This window comes from Cottoperca gobio, chromosome 17, assembly GCF_900634415.1.
Source record: "Cottoperca gobio chromosome 17, fCotGob3.1, whole genome shotgun sequence".
In the NCBI taxonomy this organism is placed as follows: domain Eukaryota; kingdom Metazoa; phylum Chordata; class Actinopteri; order Perciformes; family Bovichtidae; genus Cottoperca; species Cottoperca gobio.
Window position 1 is genome coordinate 2,836,934 of NC_041371.1, and position 10,749 is coordinate 2,847,682.

Below are 10,749 nucleotides of genomic sequence, written 5' to 3' on the forward strand. Positions count from 1 at the left end.
CCCGAGTTGTTGTTCTCATTGAGGATCTGCTTTTGCTTCTGCCTGTTGAGAGACTGCACCAGGCCGAGCACCACGGCCGCCAACGAGTGCTGGCCGGTGATTTTGCGCGACTGCATGATGAGCGGGTTGGGCTGCACGCGGCCTCAGCAGGTAGTGTGTTCGGATCTTTCCCTCCTGCTCGCTGATGCCCTTCACGTAGATCTCGCCGCAGTACTCGAAAGCAAAGCCGCGCTCCTTCAGGATCAGGTAAGTGTCCTCTGGCACCTGGATCTTGCCGCTGATCCCCGTGCTGTCCATCCGGCTGGACAGGTTCACCGTCTTCCCCCAGATGTCGTACTGAGGCTTCTTGGCTCCGATCACACCGGCCACCACCGAGCCGTGGGCCATACCTGCCAGAGACACACAGGTGATCAGCTGTTGTAACTTCACAAGGGACGTGCAGTCGTCATACAAAACACAATCTCTTCCGCTGGAGACTGAAGTTTAACTTGAAAAGACAGTTTAACAAGCAGAAATCGACAAATTGTTGGACATTCGCAGGAGAACGAACGGAAACCTTTGGTAAGATATCATACCAACTATTAGTGTTGGACTCTGAGCATCGAGGAGGAGAACAGCGAGACGCATCATCGTAGAAAGGTAGTGCTCAGTTATCAAAACATTTTATTCTTCGTCTTTAACATCACTATAAACTGAATATGTTTGGGTTTGGAATATTTGTTAGATAAAACAAGTTCTTTTTTGTTGATATTTAGTGACGTTCTAGAGACTTAAAGAAAGTCAAAGGACATAAAGGATGAGAAATGATGATACTCTTACCGATCCTCAGCTCGAAGTTGTTGAACGAGTGCTTGTTGATCTCCTGGATGCTCTCGTTGAGGGCGATGGCGAAGTCAGCCAACGCACACAGGTGTCCCCATTTGTCTTCACATTGCTGTGGGTCAGAGGAGAAGATGAGTCAGCTGGAGGTCAGCGCGTCACAGATGAGAGATGAAGTGTGTCCATGTCAGAGACAACTGTTAGTAATGGAAGCGCTGCTCAGGTGGAGCCGTCCTGCTGTCCCTGTGGAAGTCACTGACATGTGACTTTACTGTTTATTTGTACTTCTGCTGCTGCTACTCAGACTGCTGACATTCATGCAGTTACTTTTGTACTCATGAGATTTAAATCATACTTTACTTTATCATTTTGGACTGTATCTTGTTTCAGAAACCTTCTTGTCGAGCTCCTTTTGGAGGCATTTTACCAGGTAAACTGAAAACATCCAACAAGATCTCTAAGTTACAGCAGAGATCGCTTAATCTATGGGCACCATGCAAACCAGAGAGCCCCCAAATAATACAGAATGTATATATATATATATAATATATAATATATAATATATAATATATAATATATAATATATAATATATAATATATAATATATAATATATAATATTATATGTTGTATATTATATATTATATATTATATATATATATATATATATATATATAAATATATAACATATAATATTATATATTATATATTATATATATATAAATATATAATATATAATATATATATTATATGTATATATATATATAATATATATATAATATTATATGTTAGATATTATATATTATATATTATATATATATATATATATATAATATATAATATTGTCATTGTACAGACTACAATGAAATGAGGAGCACTGCTTTTGATTAATGCAATTAAAAGACACAAAAATACAACTACAATAAAACAAACATTCACAGCCAACAACACAGGTTCTAAAACAATAAGTAAAATAAATATATTCAATGTAATTATTGAGATAGTTTGAGTATTTATTGCACTAGAATAAATGTTATATTTGCATTAGTATGAATGTTTTATTTTATTAATGTACATCATTTTAATTATTGCACCAGATTAATTTTATGATATAATATATATATATATATATAATATTGCACTAGTGAGTGAGAATTTATTGCACTACAATAATAGTAGGTAAAATGTAGTTATTGTATGGGAATAAATGTATTTTATAATGCACTAAAGTAACTGTAGTTATTTCACTACATTAAAAACAAGTATTGCACGAGAATAAATGTAATAAATGTAATTTATGTAATAGTATGAATGTGATTATTGTACGAAAATACATTACTGTAATTATTACAGCAGACTAAATGTAATTATTGCACTAAATTCAAAGTAATTATTGCACCAATATGAATGCAATTATTGTACGTAAATAAATGTTATTATTTCACTAATATGAATGTTATTTTGTATAAGAATAAATGTAATTATTATTGCATAAGATCCAGTAGGTTTGCCCATGAAAAGACAGTCAATATATCGTATGTGAGGGTGAGTTATGCTTTTCCTTTGCATAATGTTAATAATGTTAACGTTTCAGTATGTTGAGGTTTGGACTACACAAACGTTGTGAAAGTGTCACTTTGGGTTCATTTATCACTCGTTTCATTACTTTTAAAAACCAAACAATCAACGTATTAAAGGAGAAATGAATCATCAGATTAATCCATAATGAAAAGAATCATTTGTTAATACTTCAAAATAAGCTTCACCTCAACCCACTACCTGACATTTGTATACTTTGTAATGCTTAGAAGGAGATAAAGAAGCACCGACAAAGTTCTGTCACACGATAATAGTTATTTGATTGAGGAAGAGACAAAAGGTTCAGTGTCTGAGAACCTCAGGTTTCTATCACAGCTGGTAGAAGTAGGTGCTCACATCTGTAAAAGTAGAATTGACTGTATTGTGTTGCAGTAGAAGAAGAAGTAACAACATTAATGCCAGTAATACTTCTCATGTACTGCTGTGTGTGTTTTATCCACTAGATGTCACTGTGGGGTTTCTTTGAGCCTGTAAAATAAGAGCTGAGAGCATCATCATGTCGTCATGGTGACCGTCACCAGCACCTTCTATGATCCCCTGCACTTCCTGTGACTGACCACAGGGTGGTGCTGTTTCTCTGTGATGTTTAATGTCAGCACCAGCAGCAAACAGCACAAATACATATCCCTTAAATAATGTTAAGTGTGTCCGAACTGTTCCTGAAGCTTCTTAAAGGAACACACGGACATTTGTCTGCTTTGGTTTGATGATGTTTTTCCATTTAAAGGAGATTAGAGGAAACATTTCAGAAAGCATTCCCCCTCTGTCGACACGTTAAAGATAAACTTCAGACTCACGTGTTTTCTCAGGCCTTTGAGTGTCGTTCGAGGTTTATGTTTCACTTCTTTCATTACTTTCCACTTTTCTTATTTATTTGTGTTTGGGATAATATTGTTCTGTTATTTCTACTGCTTTTTATGTTTATGTTATATTATTTTACTTTGTTTATGATGTTTATTATCACGTTGGTCGAACTCTGCGTGTTTTTAAAAGTGCTTTATAAATAAACTTCAGTGAATTAATTCAGCACATAAGCTGCTGTTTATTTTTTATTTTGAATTAACAGAATTTATAGAAACTAGAAGGAATAAATACTGATGGAGATTTTGTACTTTGTAATATGTTTTCATTTCTTTCACAAAAGCTGCGACGCATCAAAGGAAGTTAAAAACTTCCAGAAATGTGGAAATCAAGACCTTTTACTTTACTTTACAGAATATTTAGACACTCTGGAATCAATGCTTTTACTTCAGAACAACATGTGACTTCTTTCACATCCGGCCTTCGTTACTTTAGTAGGAAGTGAAAATGTGTGCTGTGTAAAAGGCGTGTTGTCAGACAGCAGCTCGTGTGCAGCAGGGGCTGATGGGAGGTGTGAGCAGCCGTCACAAACACGTCGTCTCATCTCACAGCTCGTCCTTGTTTGGCCTCAGCTTCTCCGCAGGTTCACCAGGAGACACCGCGGCACAAAATGCTTTTCCTCCCAGCTGCTGCTCTGTGCTGTCTGTGTTCAGGTGAGTGTTTCCAGCCAATCAGGAGCCGGCAAACTCAACCTTTAACAAACACCGTCACGCTCACCTTCATCTACCTGTCTGGTTTTTATACAGCGCTGGTTGCCATGGCAGCAGATCTGATTCAGGATGATTTAACATTGACCAGGAGAGTTGGTGGAGAAGTTTCATTCAGCTGTCGAGACTCTGAGCTGTGTGATGGTTCTTATCCTGTAGTATTCTGGCTACCAGAAGAGAGACACAGAAACATTCACAAGGATTCTTTATATTGATAACATTACTGGTGAAGTTTACTCAGGTTTACAATCATCCTCAGAAAGATGATTTCTCAGCTGTGAAGAAACAGAACGTCTTTGAGTTGAAGATCCAGAAAGTTAAACTCACTCATTCAGCCACCTACTACTGCTCCTGTTGGAAGTATGCCCCCACAGTGAGACATTATCCCTGCAGCCCGTACAAAAACCTCCAGATGAACAGATGTCAAACAGTGTGTGTGACAGGAAGAGAGCCGTGAACCACAGCCCAGGTTCACATGTCTCCATCTCAGCCACAAACACTGAACTGAGGATTGATTTGATATGTTCTTTATGTTTCTGTCAGATATTCCAGCAGGTTTATTGTTGTTCCACACAGTGAGGACAAACACAGAGGTCAAAGATCAAACAGAGAGACAACAATAACCATAACATCTACATTAATAACACAAATAAACAACAAACAAAGATCTTTTTAAAAGCAGTGCCTGATTAAAATGATTCACTAAAACAAAAGTGACACAATAATAAAAACAACATTTTGATGAAGATTGAAAATCGTCTTCTTCGACCTGCTGCAGGAATAAAGTCCGTTCCTCCTCACAAGGCTGATCTGCTCTTCATGCAAACACTTCCTGTGTCCTTCACAATAAAAGCTTTGCAGACACATTTCTAACATCACATGTCAGCAGATCATTTCCCTTCAGTCAATAATAAAGTGGACTCCAGGTTTTAGGACAGTTCCCCCCTCAACACAGATTTGCTAAACGTATTTGGATTGAATGAAGTTTCTCTGTGAGCAGTGGGACCTTTGGCTCAGTCTTTCCATCCAACCAACACTGAGATCCAGAACAAGATACCTGCCTGACTTCTATCACATGTCCAGTGGATGTTCATGGTCCCCAGAGGATGAATCCTAATGTTTATGTCCAGCTGCTGATCAACAGAGAAATGTCTCATGGCCGAATGTGACACAATATTGATGCACGAGATGTTTGAAGTGTTTAAAACAAAGTGTAATGAAATCAAAGTCCAACCCTTTACATACATCCAAACACTCTCACAGGAACTCTTTCTGCTTCTAATACAAACTACCACACACACCATGTGGACAAGCGTCCTGTCATTTCACACACACGTCCTAAATCAAATGGACAATTTAAAGATGTGAGCTGATGATGGAGCCAGATAGAAACTTCCCAAAGTCAGCAGGATTTATCCTCTGAGGAGCAGGAACGTGTGAAGCAACGCTCCACGCAGACGCTCTGTGTCTAAAAGGACAATAACAGAAGAGACGTGTTAATATGAACATTAGAGAAACACATGAGCTGAAACATGATCCTGGTGAATCATTTGGACTCGTTCACCTCAGCTGACACGTTCAACAGCAGACAGGTTTTTGTATCACTCTGTTTCACAGTGGTGACGGGGAGGAGGCCAGGATACTTGATCTTTGGCTCTGGAACTAAACTGTATGTAACAGGTAAGAATAAACTTTCATCTTCCTTCACTTTATTTAACACGTTGAACATGTGTTTGGATGAGTTTGTGCTGCTTCAGGCTTCACATGTTACTTTTTATCATTAGTAGAATTCTTGCAGCCGTGCAGCTGTTGTTACATAAAAAAGGTTCAAACTTCCTGCAAATATGTTTAAATCTCACTGAACTCAAGTTATTCTTTATTCTGCAGATTAAACTCATTTATATAGAAAAAGTGTGATATTTGTAATGTTTTAAATACACAGTATAGCTTGTTTCTGTATATACAAGATACAATATGTTAGTAAACTTAATCTAATAGATGGAAAATCTGTTTTTAAAACAATTTATGTAACTTTAAAATGTTAATGTAATGTGTTAAATAATAACTTTTATTTTTAATTAATGGTTAAATTAACTTTATAACTTTTACAGATACTGAACATGATATTAGAATAAATATAAATCATGCTTACTAATTTAAATATACGATATAAGATTATATAAAATGGCAACACACTTATTTATATCTTAACAAACTTTAAATATAGACCCTATAAATATTGTGTAAAAGATTATTAAATATAACAATAAATATATTTTTGGTGGTAAATATTTATGTATCAGATGAACAAAATACAATTTCGAATTATATCATTCATTAAATTAAATTATATTATATATCATATAATATAATATATATATATTGTATATATTATATAATTGTTTATATATTCTTATATTATATTGTATTATATGATATATATTGTTATATTATATTAATAATATTATTTATTTATATTATATTGTTATATATGTTTATATATATTATATTGTATTATATTATTTATATATATTATAATATATATTGTATATATTGTATTACAATATGTTTATATTATATTATAATATATGATACTGTATTATATTGTATTATATTATATTATAATATGTTATATTATATTATATTATAATATATATTGTATTATATTGTATTATAATATGTTATATTATATTATAATATATGATACTGTATTATATTGTATTATATTATATTATAATATGTTATATTATATTATATTATAAGATATATTGTATTATATTATATTGGAGTTTTTATTCTCATTTTAAATATTCAAACATCTCATTGTAATTGTTTATAGAAGTTAAAATTGTGATGAAAAAAGTTTTAATTTCTTTGGTTTTGAGTAAAGTATATGATGGTAAATATATAACATGTTATACTTAATAATAATTAATCTTTATTAAAGTAACAATATTTATATAAAATGTATTTCATGTGAAGGTAAATATTTAACTTCTTATTATATTTATATGAACTCTAATACAGGGAAAGGATTTTGCAATATAACAATAACAATATATATCATTTATACAAACTATTTTATATATTTGTATATGATATAGGGTGATATATAATGTCCTAAACAGATAATATATATAAATATAAATAGTAAATTAACCTTCATCTAATTCAAAATACATATACCAGACATATACAACAATAAATATGTTTTGTGGTAAATATTATGCATCATATTTAATTATATTATAATATTTAGTTTTATATTATATGTTCATTTCCCCTCAGGGATCAATAGCAGTCTAAATTCACATTTGATATTTCTCAACATATTATTGTAGTTGTGTATAAAAGTGAAATATTGTTTTATTTATTAGTGTTTTTAATGGTAAGCATTAAGTATATAGTGTTAAATATATAATATGTTGTAAATGTTGTAACCATTGAAACACGATTGTATTAATCAGAATTTAAATATGTATTTATTATAATTTATATATATATATATATATATATATATATATAGAATACAATATCCATTCTATGTAAGTATCATTATTATATTATATTATATCACTTTGTATTAAATTATATGTGAAGTTCCCGTCAGTGATAAATAAAGTCGTAACTTTTTATATATTATTTTACATGGAAGTCACATTTGATATTATTTCCAAACATATTTTTGTAATTGTGCGTAAAAGTTCAATATTTATAAAAAAGTTATGAAATGATTAATATATTGATTTGTTGTTTTAGTGGTTAAACTTAATAATATGTTGATAAATATATAATATGTTATATTTATATTGTAATCATTAAATTGTAAATTTTATTTTATGTGAAGGTAAATATGTAATTTATAATAATGTTTATTAACTTTAATATGGAACAAGTTTTCCACTGTATGAAGATACTTATCATGATCATCATTATCTTATATAACATTATATTAATAATAATAATAATGAATGGGACATTATAGTGAATGAACTTTGTACTAAAGTAAAGAGTTGTAGAAGCAGCTGTTGTGTAGACCCGTGATGACGCTCAGTGTGTCTGATCAGCAGGTGAACACAGTGTATGGACTGAACTTTGTGCTGTATTGATGAGGACTTTAGTGATCACAGTCCATGTAGTTTCCAGGATCACACTGAATGCAGTGCAGTGCTGGAAGCTGCTGTTGACTGTGTGAATGTGTGTCAAACTTCAGATGAGCAGGTAGTGAAGCCCGTGGTGAGCGTGTACCCAGCAGCATCCAGAGCCCACCTGGAGGGGAAGAGCTCCCTGCTGTGTCTGGCCTCAGCCATGTTCCCTCCTCTGGTCCAGTTCTCCTGGAGAAGACGAAAGGAGGACGGTCCTCTGGAGGAGCTGCCCCCTGCTGAGGGAGAGCAGCTGGAGCTCAGAGAGTCGGGACGCACCGCCGGCATCCTGCTGATCCACCAGCAAGAGAACAGCACATATAAATACCGCTGCTACGTCCGGCACGAGGGGGGCACAGTGGAGGCCCAAGCAGAACAAGGTGATGAAGGCTTGGTGACTGTGTTCAGCAGGGATTCAGCTTCATGTGGAGACGCTGTCAAAGAGAGCAGAGGTGCAGAGGACAGACATCTCACTCCAAACATTTCACTGCTTTTCTGTTTCAGAGGTTCCAGCTCCAGCAGCCTCCTGTCCTCCAGAGAGAGAGCCAGCAGACCTGCCAGCACTGCAGCAAGCTGACTGTAAGATCACCTGCTGCCTCTCCTTCAATGCCAATGTTTCCTTTCTCAGTGCAGCTTTCATTTTCAACGTCCACCTTGAGAATCACTGTCCTGTCTACAGACCCAGGAAGCAGCCCAGTCGGCTGGAAGAAATGTCCACATTGTACGTTTGTGCAAAACACGGATACGTTGAATGTCGACGTTTCGACAAGCGTGAGACGAGGCTGATATGAAACGTATTTATGAAACGTGGTTTTGCTTCACAGACGTTCACCTTCAACGTATCCGTGTTTTGCACAAACGTAAAATGCTAAAAATAAATTGTGGCGACTGGCTTGTTGCAAAGCTTGGTGGGGCGCTGACTTGTTGTATTTAATAAGGACCTTTGAGCTTTCACTGAAACTGTAGACGACCCCTGTCTCCATGTGAAGCTGGTCGTCCCGTCGGGAAACATTACACTGATTAAATTCTGTGTGTGTGTGTGTGTGTGCGTGTGTGTGTCTGTGTGTGTGTGTGTGTGTGTGTGTGTGTGTGTGTCTGTGTGTCGTGTGTGTGTCAGTGTCCTTCCAGTCTCAGTGCAGGGTGAGGCTGCTCTGCCTGCTGTACACAGTGCTGATAGTGAAGAGTCTGGTGTACTGCTGTGGACTCTCTCTGCTGATGATCCTCACACTCTAATATCAGTTATGACGTGTTGTGGTCGGTTGTAAAATGTATCTTGTTATGCAGGTTACCGTCATCCTAAAACTATAAGTACATATACACATATATATTTGCAGTTACTAAGTATACATTCTGTGTTTATGTGTTTATTTCCACCTTTACTTGTGACTTGTAGACTTATAGAAAGATGAATCGTTAGCTGGTAGATGTTTTATTGTGTTTAGTATCTTTCATATTCTTCTGTTTCTCTTTAATACCTTGTGCAGAGTGCGGCAGGTTTGTCAAATGCTCAATAAAGCTAAAAATCACAGTGTTTGTGTGTCTGTATTATGGATTTCAGTTTGGCTTTAACGCAAATAATCAGAAACAGAATCCATTTCGTTGGTCGTTTATGTTGACGCCTACAAGTAATCTGTGTGTGGTTGTAAGTAGCTCTGAATATACTTATTATTACTATATAAACATTCAGCTAAACAAGGACAAGATAAGTAAATATATCCACACAGATATTATATACAGTCAGTGTGTGTGTCTGTTTCACCAGGTTCAGTGCTGAGACCCCCTTTTATAACTGTGTCAGTGTGGATGTAAAGCTCTACGCTGATGACACTGTTGTTTCCACACATGAACAAACAGCAGCTGCTCTGAAGCTACAACTGCTATAAGATGAAAACACAGCGACTCGCTCAGTCGGGCTGAAGTCTGAACGTTGGTGAAATAATGAGCATGTTTATTTATTCTACACTAATAAAACAGCGCTTCACTATTACAGCTTCATCGAGATGAACGGGACTAATACAGTTACTGATTATACGTAAAGATTCATGTTTATGTAACACAAAGACAGAACCACACGATGTTGTGTTCTGTTGAGGTGATAACATGGACGCTCTAGTTCTGCTGATGTTTTCTTGAGGGGGTGAAACACCAAGAAGACGTGTTTGTCTCCGTGGTTTGTGTTCTGTCGCTCTGATCGATGATAACACACGTACGACATGTTTATGTAAATATTGTGGTCGAGGAGTCAGCGCTTAAAATCCTCTGGTGGTAATTTAAACACTTTGAGGGCAGACATTTAAACTTCACTGGAATATTATCTTTTATAGAGAGAAGACATTTATGAGAGGATGGAAGATTTCAGAAACACAATTTAACAATTGTTGTTTCTTCAGTTGCAAAAAGAGAAACTGATAATAAGACAAACAAAAACAAGAGAGGGATTAAAATATTACTTATGATGTAATGTATTATAATATACAGCACAATTATGATATATTACATTATTATATGTAATAGCAACATTTATAATTCATTATGATTAAAGTGGAAAATATGAGAAAACACTGGCAAATATATGTGTGTACTTTTGTTCTTCTTATTATTTTTATTTGCTTTATTCTTTCAT

The 10,749-nt window shown here is 34.8% G+C and overlaps 1 long non-coding RNA gene and 1 pseudogene across 1 annotated transcript; one reads left to right on the forward strand and one right to left on the reverse strand.

Annotated features, from left to right (window-relative positions):
* Positions 1–350: 350 nt before the first annotated feature.
* Positions 351–938, reverse strand: LOC115022012 (uncharacterized). Its single transcript, XR_003833797.1, has 2 exons — positions 820–938; positions 351–389 (listed from the first exon to the last, which is right to left on the reverse strand). It is a non-coding gene; the product is annotated as an uncharacterized LOC115022012 (long non-coding RNA).
* Positions 939–3,633: 2,695 nt separating this feature from the next.
* LOC115022293 (immunoglobulin lambda-1 light chain-like) lies at positions 3,634–9,359 on the forward strand (annotated as a pseudogene).
* Positions 9,360–10,749: the final 1,390 nt, after the last annotated feature.